Source organism: Melopsittacus undulatus, chromosome 5 (genome assembly GCF_012275295.1).
Source record: "Melopsittacus undulatus isolate bMelUnd1 chromosome 5, bMelUnd1.mat.Z, whole genome shotgun sequence".
In the NCBI taxonomy this organism is placed as follows: Eukaryota; Metazoa; Chordata; class Aves; order Psittaciformes; family Psittaculidae; genus Melopsittacus; species Melopsittacus undulatus.
Window position 1 is genome coordinate 43434746 of NC_047531.1, and position 21570 is coordinate 43456315.

Consider the following 21570-nt stretch of genomic DNA (forward strand, 5'->3'; position numbering starts at 1 on the left):
CACTACAGGCACTGGAGCAGAGCAGAGCATGGGCCAGCAGCTCCAAGAGAACCAAGCCAACTTGGAGCTGCAGCTGGGGAAGGATGGAGCCAGTTGAATAAGGGAGGAAATTGCCCTAGACACTGCTCCTTTGAAGAAAGAGAACAAGAGTTTAAATTAATATGGCCTCCCTCTGATCTGATTACGTGAGCAGCTGTCCATTGTCTAAGAACCTCATACATGGTAAAGAAAAAGGGGAGAAATTAATTCAAATTTGTGAAGAATTTCTGAGGTTTTGGGCACATATTTGCCTAGAGCACCCCGCCCCTCCAAATCTGGAAGGTTACCATGGTGACAAATTTCAGCTGTAGGTAAGAAGAAAACGTTTCTGTATGAAAGCCCTTTTGTGGAAACATAAAACCCGAAGACTATGCTACACTGCACCATTTATACGGTTTGTTGCCATATATTCACAACTAGATAAGCCTTCTCATCTCAGGAATGGTTAATCACAATGCAAATAAGCTGCTTTTATTTTAATTCATGTGTTCTGCTAATGGATCTCATCTCCATGCAGTAAAAAACACTCAAAATTTACCAAAAAATTGAGGCATTCATTTGCTTCCAAACTGTGTCTCAAGGAGTTATTAATACTTTTTATTCTCAGAAGACAGATTCATTCCATTGCCTGACTGTGAATTAGAAGAAAATTACCTTACATCATGTTTGGATCTGATTCATAGCACCTTAAGCATGGAGAGTCCCCAGTGCAGCCCATATCACACAGGCACAGTGGGGAGCAGAGCGTGGCTCAGATTATAGACTTCCTCTGTCACTCAGGGGAAGGTTACAGCCCAAGACTCCCACATTCACTGGGCCTAAATTATACATCAGTTCATACAAGCCACCACAGCAAACTCTCTCTGCTCCCACCCTGGGATCCCCAGGTAATTGGCATGTACTGAGCTGCCATTACCTCAGTTGGGTTGTCCCAGGCTGAGCAACTCTTCTCCCACTGGTTTCATTTCTCTCCGCCTTAGCACAGCAGCAGGCATAGGCAGTCACACAGCCTTGGACCACACCATATCATCACCTGGGAGCCAGAGGCAAAGTGCCAGTTGCTAGAACTCCTGTACTGACCTTACCACCACTGAGAACTTGACTTGGTGGCATTCAACAATGCTTTCCTCTACAAACTCTTCCTTGCCTGCTTGAGTCTGACATAGATATCAACGTGCCTGTGGCCATGAGCACAGCTAAGTCACACTCTGGTTTTAGGACAGTCAAATGAGTAGCAAGATGGCAGTCATGCTGTGAAATAAACCCATGCTTTAAGCAACTTATTCCTTCATATGGGAATCAGGGGAATGGGGGGAAGAAATGGTTTGGGGTTGTTAGTCTCCATTACTGAGCACAGGTCCATGATGCGATTGGCAACACATTCCTGCCTCCTTTGTCTCCAGTGCAGGAATAAAGGCTTGCTCTTTCCTTCTCTCTATGAATCCATGTAGCCATGTACTGCATGATCATCCCCTGTCAGCACACAAAGCCACATCAAAGCATTGTGCAGAGCACTGCAGGTATTCTCCTTTCACCTCAAACCTTTTCAAAAGACCTATAATCTGAAACCTCAACATCCTGCTTTATTTAGTCTTCAAATTGCCTTTCAGTAGTCACTGAAATGTAGTGATTACAACCCATTTATTGTGTAAGGATTTACAGTGAACTATGCCACAGCAACTTGTGCCAGGTTAATTGTGCACTGAGCTCCACAATACACAACCAAAGTTCAGCCCTTTTTCAGCTAAGAGAGATGCTCTCTGGATAATTTATTCCGTCCTCTAGGCATGGGAGTAGAAAAAGGGGCAATCACTAGCCGGTAAAGCCAGCAGCAGTTTTGACTCTTTGTCACATAGTAGAAAATGTGCCTTTGTGGTTAGTGATGGGGTGAAGATCCTTGCTGCTCATCTTTCTTCCTCAGATTGTCATAGGATTGTAAGTAATGCTTGTACTGGAGAGTCCAAGTCAAGCAGAGGTCCTGCCTGGTCAGAGTTCAGATGGGAGAGAACTGTGTAAGCAGTCATTTAATCATTTTGTCACTTGAGTACGACCAGGTGTTAAAATCTACCTCCAGCCCTTCCACTGTCTTATCAGGCTCAAACCAGAAGCCTCTGCCCCACACAGATCTCTCCCCCACTTCCAGAACCGATGGACATTATCCTGGCAACCTGAGATAGCAATTCTCCGTAGGAAAATTATGTGAGAGAAACAGGTACATTCTCTTGTGAATCTGACTTTTCCTGGTGCTGGCAGTTGTCTTCTTTCTGGATGGAATAAAAAGCTAATAGTCATTAAATAACTTTTCTCTTTTTTCCTAGTACCATTGCAGTATTTTGATCAAGTTCCAGCTTGGTTTAATTACATACTTTCTATCTGAATTCCTGCCCAAGCTTCATTTAGAGAAATTATTCATTTCCCATCTTCAACATTATTATTATTGTGCTTATTTGCACGATGTGCTTAGCATTCATTGTACACATCTTCAGCGCTCTGATGGGCTCATCAAGAGTGGTGCCAGTGGGATGGAACAGAATAGCACTCCTCATCCACCAGCCTGAAAAATGAGCCCTCCTTCCCACCACATACAGGCAATTTTGCACTGCTGCAGATTAGGGAACACTCACAGTCACATCTGAGGCATCAAAAAATATTACCAATTCCTCCTCAGGACACGCCTGAGTGCTAAACAGTAATGTTATTTAGAAATAAAATCTTTATCTGACTTTAAATAACAAGTCAAAGAGAAAAATGTTCATTTCAAGCTATTACATTTTCCAGGACACACCTTCCCAGAGAAGGAAAGGTCAAGACTGGCGGAAACACATGCCCTGGGAACACTTTTCATGTTTCCTTGAAAGGATAAAAGATTTGAGCAGGCTTCATCTCACATGACCATCTTGTGTGAAACTTGCGCACCATGTCCTTTCTTGTCACATGGTAATGAATGCATGCAGAGTATCTCAGTTTATGAAACTTAAATCATGTTGAAACTGATGTTTTCTTTGCCTGAGTGATTTGTTTTCTACATAGCTGTTTTCAACAGCTTTTAGACTTCTCAGTATCTCTTCTGTAGTGCCCTGAGGTTGACCATACAGGATCAAAGAGCACTTTTTCCTTCTTCCCATCTCAGCCATGGACTTAGCTGGAAAAACTCTGGGGAATGGCAGAGACCAGCAAGACACAGCCTTTGCTGGCTTACTGACAGAAGGGAAGGAGCAGGACAGGCAGAATGGAGGAGTGCATAACCCCACACATGCACACACACAGCTGTGATCACGACCAGTACATTAGGTCAGGCAAGCATTGTTTAAAATTATAATGAATATAAAATGAATGATCAAACACCAAAATGCACACTTCTGTTGGGTAGGACAAGAGAGAGCCTTGCATAAATGCCAGAAATGGAGCAAACACCCAGACAGACTATCTTAACACATCAACTGCACTCCAGTTCTTGGGGTTTGTTAGCTCTTTGATACGCATTAGGTTCTGGTTCCAAACACAGGGCATCAAAATGAAAGCAGCAGCAGCATCTGGCCAGGGAACCCTGTACAAGACAACTCAATCTGTATCTAATAAAGGACAGACACAGAGCAGTGATGGAGCAGAAGATGACACATCACTATCTGGTTGGAAATCAGCTTCCCTGCCAGTGCTGAGATAAAACACAAAACACTTTCAGAGGCTCAGGCTTAGTCTGAAGGGCAAACACATTTCAATGAGGTGATCTCATCCTCCTCTTCTCAAGCACACTCCTTCCTGCACAGCAGGTTACTGCAATCTCTCTTGAGAAAGAAGAAAGCCCCTTAGAGGCAGTAAATTTCAGTGTCTGTAATATCAAGGCACGTTATCAGCACTTTTCTAGCCTTGCCTTTGGTTAGACACATATTTATTCTACAGAGAACTGGAAGTGATTTCAGACATTTCTATTACTCAGATGCATGTCACCCCCAGTCTCCTCACTCCTATCGGTAGTATCCTCACTCCCACTGCCAAGAGGACTGAAGGTGCAAGCAGTCCTCATCCACTGTTGTTCAATTCCCATTCACTATCTGAGCACTGCTGGGGAAGGTGATCTCACATTGCACTGTAGAACCCTTCCCCTCGCACTAGATCAGCTGGGGAGGTAGAAGTCTCCAGTTCTGAGGGAAGCTGAACAGCTGGGTTTATGAGCACCTTAAACTACCTTACCTAAACTCAGAAAAGAAAGGAAAGCTTCTCCACATCCTTAAAGATCTTGCACATCCTCTAAACTCACTCAAGATTTATCTTTTACTCAGCATGGGGATGGACTATTCATTAGGGACTATAGTGACAGGACAAGGGGTAATGGGTTAAAACTTAAACAGGGGAAGTTTAGATTGGATATAAAGAAGAAATTCTTTACTGTGAGGGTGGTGAGGCACTGGAATGGGTTGCCCAGGGAGGTTGGGAATGCTCCATCCCTGGCAGTATTCAAGGCCAAGTTAGACAGAGCCTTGGGTGACATGGTTTAGTATGAGGTGTCCCTGCCCATGGCAGGGGGGTTGGAACTAGATGATCTTCAGGTCCTTTCCAACCCTAACTTTTCTGTGATTCTATTATTCTATGTGTGAACATGTGTATGTCTCACCCTGGCATTCAGATCCACACAATTCCTCACTGTGCAGTCATACCCTGAACAACTCTTGTGATACCTGATGGCTTTGTGAGCATTGCAGAGGCTGTAATCAGGTAACTACCCCAGAGTCTGAGATCTATTTTTTTTTAAGTACATTTCTGGTTTTCATGACAATGTGGCAAACTTGCAAGCAGACAGTGAATGTTCCAACACCAGGTGGCAAATAAAAAGAATCCAGAATATATTGCCTTAGATTGCTGTTGGTAGTGGTTTAATCTTGTAATCTTAAATGCAGACTTATTTTGGAAGGGGAGGTTTGGCACATAATTTCTGTATGTTTGGGTTGGCAGAATTGTTTCCAACAAGCAAACGTGCTGCCATACTAAACAGGTACATGTTCAGGGACTGGCTTATTAAGAGTATGTTTATGCAACATGTTTCTGGTAGCCACAAGCTCATGCTGGCCGCTAATATACTCTGTAGACATACACTGTGATTCCCTAAAAAAAGATGCCTTTGCTTCACTCTCTTTGCTTGCTCCCACAGAGACTACCACAACTCTCAATACAGTCTGAGAACTGACTTGTCTGCAGTTTGCTCTGAACATGCTTAGTATTAAGGTAACTCTGTCCATGAGCCATTTGCTGCTAAGGTCATCCCCTTTCCTGCCTCAGATGATTTCAGGTTGTAGGAAGCTGGGTCAATGAAGTTTTAAAACAAAAATTTAGCTTTGTTTTTCCAGTAGATCTTTCCCCATCCGTGATGCTGTCCATATCCTGCTTAACTTTCTAGTTCCCTAAACAAGGTCCTATCTGGTTTGGAGCTCATTATGGCTGTGGTCATACTTGGCAGCTTAAGTACAAGCAGTGAACAATCCCTGCACTGGTAAGTGGGAATGCAAAAAGGGGTACTAGTAAGTGGCATAGTCATCAGCAAGATTTCCATTAAAACAAAGAAACACAATCGAAATAAAAACTTCATGAAGAAGGCCCAGATTTACTCCAGACAAAGAGAAAAAGGAAGAAGATACATTAATGAAGACTGTGCAGTTATTTATGGTTTAAAAAGTGAAAAAATATTACCTCAACCATAACCCCAAAACCAGAGAGAAATTCCTCCTTTACGGGAATCTCAAACTCAGTTTCTGGAGGGCTCCAAAAAGTAATGGAAGAATTTCTCATCATGTGTGAGGTGGGGCCTCACATCGAACGTCACCAAAAGGCATGCTCTGAATACTGAAGGGCAAAATCACACTGTTCTTCAGGGAAGATCAGTTATTTTCCAAAGAAAGGAGAGGATAAGGCACCCAGAAAGAAAAAAAAAAAAACAGCAGGAAAACCAGAAGTTTAAAAGGTAAACATGGGATTTGTGTGTTATATGTGGTTTCTAAAAATCTCAGTGCAAATGAGACAATTTATGTGGAGGGAAAGAAAGCACAAGGACTAGAAGGCTGGTTGAATCAATCCTGCAGAGGGAGGGAGGGTGGTTGGCAGAGAAGGTGAACTGGTACTTCCAGAAAATGGAAAACAATTTCAATTACAGAGCTGAAACACAGCTCCTTTTTACAAAGAGAATAGCTAATGGGTAAGAGGAGACAGATAAAATGCTGCTATGGGAGAGGTCATGATCAGTTTACACTGCTTGTTTCAAACATTGCATGTCCTTTCTCAGTGTAAAAGCAGCAGAGAGATTGAAAGTTGATAATGCAATCAGGTGAGAAAGAAAAACAAGTTTGGTTGGTAAATTCTGCAGGGACCTGCAGAGATACCTGCAAGGATCAGCTGAGGAGCCAGATGGGAGCTTCAGTGAAGAGCCATCCCAAACCAAAACGAAATAAGGGAGAGCACCTGGGAGTCCTGTTTGAAAGCAGTAGCAAGTAGAAAAGGAATAAAAAGCTACTAAGATTCTCTCTAGAGCTCCATAGAAAGCTCACGCATTTTATTAAATCACTAGATCTCATAAAACCAGCGCAGCCTTGGCTCTTCTTGCTGTTCCACACAAACACACATGCACCCTTTTTTTTACTGTCCTTGCTCTTTTGCAAACAAACCAGCCAAAGAAAAAGTGTTTCATTTCTAAACAGACCTTAATCAATACCACTATTACACTGTTCCCAAAGCATGGTGTTGTGGAAGCTACAAGGTCACTGGGACCTGCTAAGAACTGCTAACACATACAGGTGCAGCAGCATACCACAAGGTATCAGTGTAGGATCACAGAAAGACACAGGATGGTACTCTGCAGCACATCTCAGAATCTGCAACAGAACACCCAGGGCTACCACATGTGCATTCAGAGAATCAGGTTGGGAGACATTTCTTGACCACTACTTTAGCCTGTACAAACACAAATGTTAGCCATGGCCTCAGAATTATTACCCTAATGCCTATCCCAGTCTTTGAAAATTCCATCTCTTCTCCAAATGAGATTGGCCTGTTTCTAATTTCCCCAGCAAGCTTCTCAACTTTTTTGTTTTTCAGGTGTCTTTATAAACGCATACTATCTGTCCTCCACTGATGCTTCTTCCATTCAAAAATAAATGTGTGCAGCAGCAAGATTTGGGGAAGAACAGAAAAACAATTTCAAATAAAACATGTCTTTAAAACACTTCTCAGATTTGATTGCCAGGCCTCTGGCAACCAATACAGTTGTCTAAGGCTCTGATATTAGGCCATAAATTACCTAACCAAGAGCACCATAAGCAGAAAGAGTCGAAGAAAAATAGTAATAAAAACCACCATACATGTAAACAAAACCAGTTACCTTCCCCACCACTAAAATGCCAGAGTAGCAAAGTTATACAATGACATCACAGTGGGGTTTTCAAAGAGGACAGATGTAAAATTGTGTTACAGACCCAAGTATTTCTGAGTCATCAGTTGTGTTCCAGTTAAGATCAGTATTCTACAATATGTAACTTCTGAGCAGTACTGGAAATCTCCGAGCAGTTCTCACAAAAACAGCATCCTCATTGGAAATGTACCACTTCACATTGTAAGGATGAGAGCAAAACCATCAAAAGTCCAAATGAAAACTTACATTTTCTTATCATTAAATGTGATCTTTTTTAAAGGATTTCAAAAAACATTAGTGGAAACACCTACACTGGCATAATTGTCTTTACGTATCAAATGCAGTTGCCAAGATGGGCACTATAATCACACCAGCTTGTTTCAATCTCCAAGAGGGAGTATATTTAGAAACAAGGACAAAGTTCATTTTCATCTGGCTGCAGAGATTAGATCTGTTAACAAACATTATCTTCCATTCAAATTAGTATCTAACCATATTAATTTTCAAAAAATAACTAAAACTCAATTTAATTTTTTTTAAATTCAGAACATATTTCAGTAGGCTTCTACAGAAATATTACATCTTAATAACTTCAAAATGATACCTTCAGGTTTCAGTGTTTTTCATGCACACTGGCTTAAAAACAATTGTAATTTTAACCCAAAATCTTGAACTTCCACATTTTAAAACACTGATAAATTGGAGTGGGGAAAAAAAAAAGACCGACCTTTTTGTAAACCCTCAACAAAAATATAAGCCTATTGGAATCCACCCTTTTACATTAATTTTTTCAGCTATGAGAAACTAGTATCTTCTAGTGACAGACTTTCTGGACAAAGGATTAAAAAAACAACAAAACACTAAAATCCTCACACAAAATTATCATTTGGAATCAACACATTGGATTGCTCACTGGAAACTAAGATAAGACCCTCTTTTATAGAAACGCCAAAACAACCATTGCTTAGTAAGAGAAAGCGGATTTGCAACTTGCATGAACTCAGAAAGATTTTGTAGTCTCTAATTCTTTTATGAGTTCCAGTTGTAAAAGAGATCCTTCAGGATCTCATGAAGCATATAGTACTACTGTTGTTTTCATTCCTTTGAGATGTTTCTCAGTGTTAATTTTTAATGAGTGACCACAGTTCAAATCAACCACTGGTCAAAGAAGGTATTAGAGACAGAAAACGCTGAATGTAGCCCTGCTTGAGGTAAATGCATCTTTGTGTATATGGACCTTATTTACATAAAAGCTAAGACGCTTTAGAAAAAAAAAAAAAAAGTCATTTGTTAACTCGGGGGTTTGGAGGGGTCTTGGTTTTGCTTTTAAGAACCTGACCATATCGCCTCTGAACCATGAAGGGTGGCAATACCAAACAAAATCATGAGATGGCAGCATTGGTAAAGCATCACAAAACTCTTTTTTGTCTGTACCGGACCAGGCTTCTTCAACACATTTTTCATCTGTCTTAAAAGCCCTACCCCAAAAAATGTTCTAATTAAGCATTCGGTTTGGAGATCTTGTTTATGTGGTGCAAATGTTGACTGGCAAAAAAAGAAGTATTAGAAAAGAGGGAGTAACTACTCTTCTTACTGGAACACAGGCCAACTCTCAAAGACCAGGACTGCCAGGCACATTACTGTTACATGTATAATTAAGATTAGTAATTGTTTGCTTTACAGTAGGCCCCTGATGTTCCAGTCAGAACTATAGCTAATTGTAATGTTGCTGCAAAAGTATATATTAAAAAGCAGTCCCTGCAAAAGAAATTTACAATGTAAATGAGAACACACAGAATGAAAACCTACTGAATCACTGAAAATGAGAGCAGAAGGAGTGCAAAGATAACACAGAAAAGTCATTCTACATATGACAGTCCACCTTCATGTATATGAATTGTGGCAACATGAAGATATAAAGTGAAAAAAGTAAGAATAATGATTATATTTTATAAAAATATATCTCTAGTCCTCTCTTCAATGTGTCCAGCATTTTTAAAATCCAGCTATGAGTCCTGTTCAGATTCAGAAAAGAGCTGCACAGTGCAACCACCTTTAAATGGAAACATTCAGCTGGGCTATGCCCAATCTGAAAGACAAACTATCATAGTAAAGAATTTTAATACATGAAAACTAGACTAGAAGAAAATCAAGCATATTTTCACAAATTCCACCCCACTATATAAACAAATGTGTATTTCTGAGGTTACCATGAGATCCACTGTCAAATATTATTGTAAAGACCATTTTGTGGTACACAATGTATTGATGACCAGTGCTAGAAATCTAGTTAAACAAGTATCTTTGAGGGATTTACAGTCATCCAGCTAATGTTGTGGCCACACAAGTTAGGTATATTTTCTTTAACTCCATCATTTAAGTGTGCCACAGGCACCCAGTCAGGGAGGCTGTGAAGTCCCTTCAGGCACAGAGAAGGGGAACCAGTGGTTAACACTGCATGGGAAGCCCAGGCATGCACACACATGGAACTAGGAGAGACCAGGAGAGCAGGAGCCTAGGCTGCAGGGCAGAAAGGGGAGCTCTTCCTCTGCACCTTTCAGGTTGACACTTCATGAGACACCTCAGCCAGTCTAAGAGCTTACTGACTCCGAAGGAGAGCTCCACTCCTTCCCACCCACTCCACACATCTACTTATACCCTCCATCCCCTACAGCACCTATCTGGCCCTTTGGTCAACCAGTGCATCTTGCTCAGGAGTAGAAAGCAAACAAAACGTATGTCACTGCGTAACTCAACCAAACAGTAAGGATCAATGGTTTTCTACTACTTCAGAAAGTGAACAGCTCACTAAAAGTCACCCAGAACACAAGAGGACAGAAACACACACAGGAGCAGCAGAAGGGCAAGCAGAACTGTGTATCTCTACAGCTGCAAGCTATTAGATCAGCTTCAACTAGCATATGAAATACCACCTTTGTTTAATATCTGAGGACTTAGACGGTTAAGAACATCTTTGATCATAGGTCTGCCAAGCTGGGGCAGAGGGTTTTAAACTAACTTTGCCAGAGGAGGAGAACCTCAATCCATCCTAATCCTACCAGCTTCCTTCCAATGCGAGCAGTAACAACGTTTCTTATTTCAGTAATCAAATGTCCAACACACACAAGACAAACACCCAAATTATAAAGCAGAAGACAAGTGGCTCACACATTCAGCAACATATATCAATATGGTGAGCAAATTATTCACAGTCTTGAACATAAGAACATCAATAAAGTGCCCTAAGGTGCTCCCTTGACTCTCAGACTGAAGATGCCAGACGACCTTGCACGCCTGGGTGCAGGCTCTGTTACACATCTTCCCACCTTCCCCTGCTCACCAAGATACTTGGAAAGACACAGAGAAGTGCAGCCTGTGCTTTTGTGTTTACCAAAGCAGTAAATCAAGGCAGGGGTCAGTAAAGCAGACAGCAATTGAGACAAAGACACTCCATCATCTAACAGACAATCCTTACTGGATACACAGGATACAGTTACACAAAACTAAGCATAGTTCTGTTAACAAGACCTTATTAAACCTATCTATTGAAGATCCCAGGAGCCTTGCGGACCCAGAAATAGTACACTGCAAAGATCCATGCAATGCAGCTTCTTTATATTTAGTACTCATAAATCCTTCCTTCTTGTAATTTCTTAACTTTTTTCCCAGTTCTTTTGAGTCTTCTCATGCCCTCCCCTACTTCAGCATTGTTTTTCCTGTCTCTTTCCTAAATCTCTACAAAAACATTTTTCTCAGCTTCTCCTCAGCTCCTTCCATCCTGCTTATAAGCTTTGAAATCACACAACAGCAGCTATTCTTTCTGGTTTATTTCGCTAATCTAGTTCTGTGTTATTTAAGCCAACTATTACAGATGCCAACTACAGGCTGCACTGGCTATATTACAACTCCATCTGTAACGATTCTGTCTTGATTAACCTAGTATTAGACTTTGGATACTGAAGTCTCTCTAGCTGTCACTGCACAACACAACCAATCTTACTTCTGTCACCATGTCTGAAATTAACATGAAAGAAATGTCACAGAGCACGAAGAGTCAACACATAACATGTATTTTTCTGCAAAGCACCTAATTTAATTCCCTGAAAAACAATTAAAACGTAAACTCTGGTTTCACAGAAGCTTGACTGAATGTAAAACAACATGCAAGCAAAAATGTTACATTTTCATCAAACTCAAGAAAAGGAAGTGATACACAGTATTTAATTTTAGGACAGGAAAGCAGAATGAATTTCCAAGATCTTATTTTGGTTTTAATAGAAAATTCCCATTCTCCCCAGATTTAGACATTGTTGTGCTTTTTTTCTGAAAGCAGAGTCAAGCTGTACCATAGAAAAGTACAGGACCAACACTACTACTCCTCCTGTGTAAGCAGCTGTATGGGAGCATGCCATACAGTTTGGAATCCTTGTACTGCCAGCAACTAGCAAGTGTATTCAGCTCTCAGCAAGCATCCTTTGTCAGAGACTTACAGGCTTCATCACTTGCTGAAAATAAATTTCAAACTCAATTTTTCCAGTTCCTTACCTCCTGCTCATTCTCATCCTTCTCATCACCCCTTCATCTCAAGTCAACTGCTCATCCCCTCTCAACTCCTAGCTCCCTTGCAGCTTATTCTGCACTACCTAATCAATCTATTCTGCTTCCAGGTCACCCACACTTCTCTGTCCTCAAACCTCCTGAATGGAGTTTTCCTTGAGAAAACTTACCAGAAGAAATTCAGTAAATCTTCTGATTTTTTTTTCAATACTGACTCCTACATTAACAATCCACTTTTTTGGTGACAAAGTTAGATTTCTGAATAAAAATTTCTTTCACTTGAAATATATAATACATATTGAAATATCTAACACAAAACCATTTTTGCAACACTGTATCTGCTTCTGTGTGTATTTTACAGCTAACATTACACTAAACACCTTGAGGATTTTAAAATATTTAAAGACATTTGACAATAACCATATTGCTTTTAGGAATCTAAAGAAAGATCCCATGCCAACTTCCAGCTATCCTCTACACCTGGATTTTTAGGATTGGTATCAGTCTTTCTTGTCGGTATTCGAACACTTGTTCTACTTCAAATCCTGTGATAATTTCTGCAATTATGGCAGACGCCAGAGAACTGTCAAAGCTAGGTGAAATAAATCATAGGGATAAATAACGAATTCACTTATCTGTATGAAAATAAAATTTTACCTAAATCTACACATGTGAATTCTGAACCAGGAGTCTTTCCTACTTCAATTTTTTTTAATGTACTAATACATTTCACTGTTTATTATACACATAATTATACATTTGTTTTACATGTACTAATTAGATCTTTGGCAAATACAAGGAACCAAAGTGGCAGAGGTACATTTGGCAGCATGAACCTCCTGTAGATTCTGCTGAAACAACTTTGACCTATACCTCTGGCCAACTCTATCAGCTGCCAAAGATTTAGGTCTTACATATGCCTAACAGATCAAGACACTTTTGAAGCCTGCAGGCACAGTCTACTTATATCTCCTTAGAGATTTGCCAAGATTATGTACCCAGACACTGTAACAATTAATCCATTTATCCAGACCAAAAGAGTGTGGTTCTAAGGCAATTGGTCTTTCGCTGACAAACGAAAGGTATGTGGGTGCAAAAAACAGACTAATTAATTCTATTGAAAATCAGTTTTCCATCAAGTTATCAATACTTTGTAAAATCAGTAGCAGTACTATCAAGATTAGCACATGACTTTTGTAATTCCTGTTTAACTATTAAATGAATATCAAAGAATAATCCTGTTCACCTCCCTGCCCAGCTTCAGACACTTTCTCCTGCTGCTGCCCTTGGGCTGCCATTACTGTTTGCACTCCTTGCAGTGAGGAAAACTAAACTAGCTAAAGAAAAACTTGCTTTCAACTGGAGTGGTTCCCTGAAGCAAGTCATCACACAGCCATAAGCATATGAGTGGCACAAGGGAAGTGGTGGGAAGAAGTGCCAGGAGACAGTAGGAGAAGGAAAGCCAGCCTGCTCCTTTCAACAGCAGCTCGTACTTCTGCCAGATTAAAGTAGCAGTCTCATGACAGTCTAAACTACTTCGAACAAAGGAGGGAGGCTGCTTTCAGGGACCTTTTCTTCTTTAAAATTTCCATAGTAGGGCGTTTCTTTGCTAAAGGGAAAGCATTCAGTTATGACAAATTACAGAAAACACAACACATGCTAAAAAGTCCTCCAATTATGCTAGAGCAGGAGATCTGAGAGAGTTTAATGAGCCAAAAAAGTTTGAAGAGTTATCACAAGACAATCCAGGATGATAAAAAATTTGATTAACAGCTTTCCTAACTTTTCTGACTAATTCACCAATAAAATTGAATTTTCTGAGAATATATATTCTGTACTCAGAGTAAATGCTGGTGTGCTCTTCATAAAAAGCAGTGTTGCTGAATATTTGTTTTTCTTTTTAAACTGAAACATTGGAACAGAATTGTTTGAATTTTTATTATGTTTCTTGTACATCTATGTTTTGCAAAATGACTTTTCAAAGCTTTTTTATGTCAGTTCTGTTTTTCCTTTACCTTCTAAATAATACAATAACCCAGACAGCTACTTTCTTAGAACTCAGACTCTGGCATTCCTTTCTCATCTCTACAGTTTTTCAAAAATCAAGTAACTGCTAAAATAAAACAAACAAACAAATCCCTAACAGGGTAGATTTGCAATTGAAGGACAGATTTCTGCTTAAGACTAGAAGACTATTCTGAAACAAGCCTGTATTTAGTTTCCATTTTTAAAAAATCGGAAAAAGGAGGTGGTAGAGTGGTGACAGGAAGACAACATAGCCACTGTACAAGTGAATGCAGCTTAGTGATGCATTGGGAAATGTAACTACTTAAAATCTTTTGGACTACAGGATACTCACATTCTTCTACAGCATATAAATGAAAGGAAATTGGAAGGTCTGCTTGTCTTAGTGTAAATAACACATTTTACCTACCAAAATTACATAAGTAGACACAATTGGCTGTCCTACCTACAGAAAATTGCTGACTAGACGATCAGTGTGCTGAGGATGATTCCTCCAGGATCTAGAGAGAGATCTGTGGAAGTCTGGACTTAAATGGCAGTTTCCATGGGTAGTGGCTTAGATGAATTTCAAAGCCAGAAAGCAGTAAGAATGAAAAAAAAAATGGCTAAAATTTCTGAATAGAAGCTATAAGGAGGCAGAAAAAAGGCTTGGCATTGTGCAGTAAGTCAGAAAGGCAACTGAGGTAAGTTACAAAAACAGGTATTATTGAGTAAATACTGCACTGAAGGAGTAACAGGTACTGTCAGAACTACAGCAAGAAGATTATGTATTATCTGAGTACCTCTCAATCTATTCACAGGCTTTTCATTGTACACAACAATAAATGAGGGTTTTTCAACATACACTTTATTTATATCACTTATAAAGCAAAAGGTAAAAATTGGCAGCCTGCAGTGCATTATGTCAATACTAAGCCTTTAAAAGCCAGAAGAATTCAATTTGCTGTACCAAAATAACTGTCAAATTCCCTCAAACTCAATGGCTCCAGCTCTTCTCCCTGTCACCACCTCTTCAGAAATACAGCCACCTCTCAGATCCAGCATTCCTGGCATCACTCCAATGTGCCAAGCTCGACTGAAAGTGAGCACTCCCTTCAACAGATTTCCCCTGGCTCATTTTCAGACATATGGCAAGATTTACGTTTTCACTTCAAGACTGCAGAGGTGAATTTTAAAATAAATATTTATTTAACCCTTCAATACACTGGAACAAGCATGTACACATAAAATCTATTTTGCACAGCCACACATTCGCTTTGAGTTCTTTATGTATGGACAAAAGCCAAAGACTTCACTACCCAAACCCTCACAAAATCTGGAAAAAGATACCTGCCATTGACCAGGAGAGGGAGACAAATGAGAACAGTCAACATCGGGACTATTGGTGCTCATCCTAACCGAGGCATTAGAAGGAATTTTATCAAGTGCTTTAAAAAGGGAGGGTGAGACATGCCTGTTACAAAAGTATCCATATTCAGTTGCAGTGTAAAACGGTTTTCTGATTCACAAAATTCCTGAAAGTTTCTTTTCTTCTTCTCCTTTGATCCCCGGAGTTAAACGTAAAAAACCAAACTCTTTCCCTACAGTATTTCAGAGACAATGTGACCTACCTTCTCTAAGGAAATCAGGGAGAGAGTGAAAGGGAACAGGACGGGCAGGTAGGGCAGAGACTTTCCCTTTGTCCGAGTGGCCTCCCAGAGCTAGGTCTGCCAGCATTTAAAAGTCATAGAGTGTGAAGAGGAGGGGATACTCTTGACTCTATGAAAAAATGTGAGAATGCAAGTATTTTCTGTTGGCATGAGGGCTGGAGGCAAAGAATGGGGTGGGGGAAGGAGAAGCAGTGCTTTATACAGTGAGGCTTGTCCCTTTTAGTGGAGACAGCTGTTTGTAGACAGCCTCCTGTGTAATGAGTGAGACATTTTTTTCCCTATAGTCTCAAATCTTCTCTGTTTAAGGCTAGGCAGGAACTACCCATTTTTAAAAGCTCCATTCTTCCACTCCTGGAGCAGAGAATACTTAAAATAGACACCTAAAATGCAGCATAACTGCAAACCGCCAAAGTGTAACAAATTCCAGTAAATCCACTTTGTCCAAACTTTCACTGGCAATGTGTGTGTACATGTGCACATGTATTTGTACACATACATTAATTTTCCCAGAGGCCTTCCTTGTGATTGGATGTGTTTCCCTCAGCAGACAGTGACAATAGTGTGTGAACAGTCTCTCTAAAACACTCTGCAGGTAATGAAGGGAGTGAAAACTGGGAGAGGTCAACATGCTTGATGGCTGGGCTGCTGCTCAGCAGTAGTCTCAACAAACTGGAAAAATATGACAACAGAAACCTCATGAAGTTCAACAAGAACAAATGCAAAGTCCTGTACCTGGAACGGAACAAACCCACAAATCTGTACAGCTCAGGAATCAACTAGAAAACAGCTTTCCAAAAAAGGACCTAAGACTCCGGATAGGCAAGAAGTTAAACATCCTCAGTAGTGCACTTCTGCAGAAATCAAGGCCAACTACTGAGCTACATTAACCAGCAGCAGAGCCTGCAAATTCAAAGGAATTGTTATTTCTCTCTATTCAGCACATGTGAAATTGCACTACTCCACATCGTGTGCTGTTTTGGGCTTCCCAGTACCAGAAAAGTATTCGCAAGCTAGAGCAAACTCAGTGGGCCACCAAGATGGTAATCCGGTAATGCAGAAGATAGAAAATACGTTAAATGTTGCGATATTGCAGCGACAACGGAGCATCTGTAATAGGAGAAAGTGATTTCCTGGGCTGCATCAAAAGGAGTGTGACCAGCAGGTCGAAGGAGACGATCCTGCCCCTCTACTCTGGTGAGACTTCACCTGGAGTATTCTGTGCAGTTCTGGTGTCTTCAGTGTAAAAGGACATGGAACTGTTGGAACAAGTCCAGAGGAGGGCCACAAGGATGATCAGGGGACTGGAGCACCTCCCAGATGAAAACAGGCTGAGAAAGTTGGGGCTGTTTAGCCTGGAGAAGGCTGGGTGGAGACTTCATAGCAGCCTCCCAGTATCTGAAGGGGGCCCATAAGGATACTGGGAAGGGACTCTTCATTAGGAACTGTAGTGATAGGACAAGAGGTAACAGGTTAAAACTTCAAGAGGGGAAGCTTAGACTGAATATAAGAAAGAAATTATTTACTATTAGGGTGGTGAGGCACCAGAATGGGTTGCTCAGGGAGGTAGTGAATGCTCCATCCCTGGCAGTGTTCAAGGCGAGGTTGGACGAAGCCTTGGGTGATACGGTTTAGTGTGTGGTGTCCCTGCCCATGGCAGGGGGGTTGGAGCTAGATGATCTTAAGATCCTTTCCAACCCTAACTATTCTATGATTTAATTTTAATGAAAAACTGGTTTAATTTAGTTAATTTCGGTTGGTCCCAATGGTCTTGTCAGGCTTCCTTGCAATAGCGCTGAAGACAAGTGATGCCAGCTACCAAGTGCTCCCCAGCTTTTCTGGGTTCATAGCTTTGTGTCAAAACGTGTCTTTTTGGTTTTGGGTATATTTGGTATATATGTTGTTTGGTTTTTTTTGTGGAGGTTTTTTTTTTTTTGGTAGATTTTAGGATCTGGCACTAATTGGTCTCTCCACCTTCTCATCTTTGTGAGCTATTAGGATACACTGACACTCTTCTGTTGTATACCTATTCCTCTCCCTTGAGGTTGTGACAAATGTCTTCCCGAGGTGTGCACTGTCACTACAATACGTTCAGAGGCATGGATATCTAAAAGCAGTTTTCACGGAAACTACCCGAAGTGCAGCAGAGCTGGCTAAAGCTCAGACGCACGTACAGCTCCTCTGTCACAAAACCATGCCTGACAAAACCACTCAGCCAGGGAAGTCGTGCCAGCCACTGGCTCCAAACAGCAGACAGGCACCCCAGAGCACTCACAGGAGGTGCTGTGAAAGGAAATTGCTCCAGAGAGAAGTCAAACCTCTGGGCGACATCCTCTTAAAACACGGGCTCAGCCGAGTTTCCTTTCATATGTAAGAATGGGGGGATGGGTAAAAAAAAAATGCAGTGTTTTCCGTGGTCCCCGCGTGACAAAACCGGGTTGTGCTTATCTTCCTGGTGACTCTGTGGGACAGAAGGGAGAGGGAACCCGTGTACTCTGCTGACACGGTAGGACAGCCATAACCGTAACTGGGGAAGATGAACGGCTGCTGGGGGGGGGGAGCTTTCTCTGCCATCATGGTGGCAGGAAGCACAGGTTGGGACGAGAGAGAGCCGATAAGGTCCCATGTGTTCATGCGTACTTGTGCTGAGAAGAAAGAAACCGAGTCCAGACGTGTGACAAGCAGAGAAGGAGAGCGGTTCCTCCGCGCTGCACACACCAGCGCGGGGATAGGCCGTGGCTGGTTACCCAACAAGGCAAAGCTCGCCTTGTGTCCATTTCTTCCCTGAGCAGAAGGAAAAAAAAAACCTGCAAAGCAAGCATTATCTCGCTGACTGTGGAGGAGAGAGAAACGTGGGTAGGACGCCAGGGCAGACAGGCAACATGCCCACTATCCTTAAGAGCAGCAGCAATGTCCGCAGGCGTGAGGCGGTGCGGAGGGCTCGGCACGGCCCCTGCGCCCAGCGAATCAAGACCGGAGGACGGGAACGCTGGCCCGCGAGGAAAGCCAGGAACTCAAGGGAGGGGAAGAAAAGAAGGAGGGAGGAGGAAGAGGGGCTGCTCCACTGCCAGCAGAGCCGGTCTAAGCCAGTTCGAGCTGGTTTGAACCGGTTGGGGCGCTGAAATGAGACAGCAGCTGCTGAGGCTGCCCCCTGCATCCGGGCGGGCGGTACTCCCCGGACTGGATCGCGCACTGCTCCGGAGCGGGCTTCTGCGCAATGTCGTCCCGCTCAGCCGCCGCCGGCGGCCGGAGGACGGCCACCCCGCACCCCGAGTAGGAGCCGCCTTCAGTGGGAATTCTACTCCTGTCTTTCCGTCTCGCCTCGCGCGGCCCCAGACCGCCGTAGAGGCAGGGGGCCGCCCGACTGGTGTCGGGTTTCAGCCGGAGAAGCAGGTTTCAAGGCCGCTGGAGGAGGGGGCGCCTCAGGGCAGGGCCTGCCTTCAGGACCAGCTCTCTCCGCCCCATCCACGGACGCCGCTAGGCGGCGCTGCCTCGGGCCCCACGGTAGTCATTGTCCTTCATGACGCCGAGCAGTCCCCGGGAGTGGTGCTCCAAGCCTGCGGTGTGGGCTTCCACTGCGCACAGCCTCCTTCTGCGTGGCAGCAAACCTGCCATGCAGGGGCAAAGCCGTCTGGCCCGCTCCGGGGTGTTTTCAGTGAGCTGTAGTGGGACTCGGGTGTGGGCACTACCTCTGAGGTAGCCTGGGTTAGGAAGCCTGTTCTAATGGTCATGTGGCGAAAGGAGCATGGTTTGTTCTGGTAACCTTAAGCACAGGTTTATCAGCCTTGCCTAGAATCTCACTTGAAATGCCTGTCAAACCACACCTGATTTTTCTGTTCCTTTTGCACTGTACTTGCAAACATGTAAGTACTGCATTTGATCTGGTGTGGTAGCATTCAAAATACAAAAAAAAGCAGTTGAATGCTTCTGTGGGGCAGGTGACAATATCCCCTGAAAGATGTTCACTGTTATTTCCTCCCGTGACTGATACAATCTCATTATTAAAATGTCCATCACTGGAGCACAGAGCCCCAGCCCCCTGGGTTGCTTTGGGAATTGTTTCACACTTTAATACCTCACCTAGTGCAAGGCACTTATTTATCCTTCCTCAGCCTAAATTATGCTTCAATTGCATTGCATTTTCCACATCATTTCTTAATGGCCACTTACAGCATAGTAAGTGGATCAGCTTTTAACAAATGGTGCACATTTCACTTGTACTCATTACTTGAGAGAAGATCTGCAACTGCAACAGATGTAATAATGGTCTTCTTTTGGTCTTTCTGGGCTGGTCACACTGGGCTGGGTAACTCACTTAAACTGTTCCATGGTGTTTCAGCCTAAAGGCTAAATCAGTCATTTCATTGTCATACTCAACAGCAAAACTACAGGCCTTGTTCGTTCTCTTTATGTTAGATTGGGTCATTCCATGTGCCTTTAATCTGCTTCTAGTTTCAGTCTTTCATCTCTGCCCTTCTTATTGGGTTACACTATTCTCCAAATAACCCTGATAAATGGAGATCATCCCTGCCCACCTGTCCATCAGCAGCAGTGGGTTTACTTCTTTTTGGTTTGTTTGGGGGTTTTTGTCACTTTTTCACCATTGGCACAGCTTTGGGAGAGGTGGGAATGGAGGTGCAGACAAGGCACTCCCTTGCCTAGTTACCTAACCCATTTAGATAACCCATTGAGAGTCTATGTTGATCCATTTAAGAGACATTTAGAGATGCTATTGATAAAAATGCTTGTGCCCACACAGATTTTGCCTACAGCAGTATTCTCTTATCAGAAGCGGAGCTATTCTCATAACTCCAAAGAAGTCACAGAGATAATCTAACTCAGAACCTAAAGGTGTAGGAAGAGATATGAGCTGTATTTTGTTCTTCAAAAGCCCAAAGGAGTCAGGAGGTAGTATGGACGAATTGTACTTTTATAAGTACTAAATATGGATAAAGTTGTTTGACCAGAGACGTTCATGTTTCAGCTTAATATCCTTAGTACCCAGGGTAAAAGGGAAGTGTTGGTTGCTTACATCTTGATTTCCTTCCAAGAAGATTATGCAAGTGGATACAGCTAGCAGCAGGTACTCTGTCTCCTTGACACTGAAGTCAATGAAGCAAGAGAGCTACTTACCCTTTATGTTGATCATTACAGTGCTGTCAGCTGTGATGCTTTGGGTAAGCCAGTTGTGCTTTTACTCTGTATTGTCAAAGGATCGGTATGGGTCCCATCCTGTACTGTGGAATTAAAACTGTATTGAGGTGTATGGGACAGATTATTCTCCCAGTAATAGCTCTTCTACGTTTATATTTTTGTGTTATAGTAATAAAAAGTGTACTTGTGTTCCATCGGGGGAAAAAAAAGACAAACTCCAACATTTCTGTTCCTTCAGTTGCGTGGATATTGTGTTTCAAAGTATTTATGCCCCTGAGAAAGTCAGACCCAATTATCTATGACACCAATGCAAGAACTGTAAACTCTTGTCACAGCCAGACTTTTTAGCTTGCTTACTTGAGAAGTGTGACTCAGTGAGCAAGAGGTTTCCCTCATGTATTTCTTAAATACTGGTGTATATGTGTTGCTTCAAAGTTGCTGTGTCAATTTGTCACACTTTGAGTGTTTGCATTTTTATGAGGAAAAAAAACCAACAAAGTTTCTAAATTACAAAACCACATTTTTATTTCCTCTTTTTAGGCCAAGTATCTCCACCAGTATGTTTATTTGTTACAATGTTCTGGTGTAACCATAAGAATGCGTGTGAGATACTACAACTGAGTCAAACATTAAGCAGACTGTTTTAGTCATATTTGTATTTCAGATGTTGTGGTTAACACATTGCATAGCAAGTTTACATTCTTGCACTTTCAGGCAACAACATCATACTGCCTGTGTCACAGATCCTTTCATAGG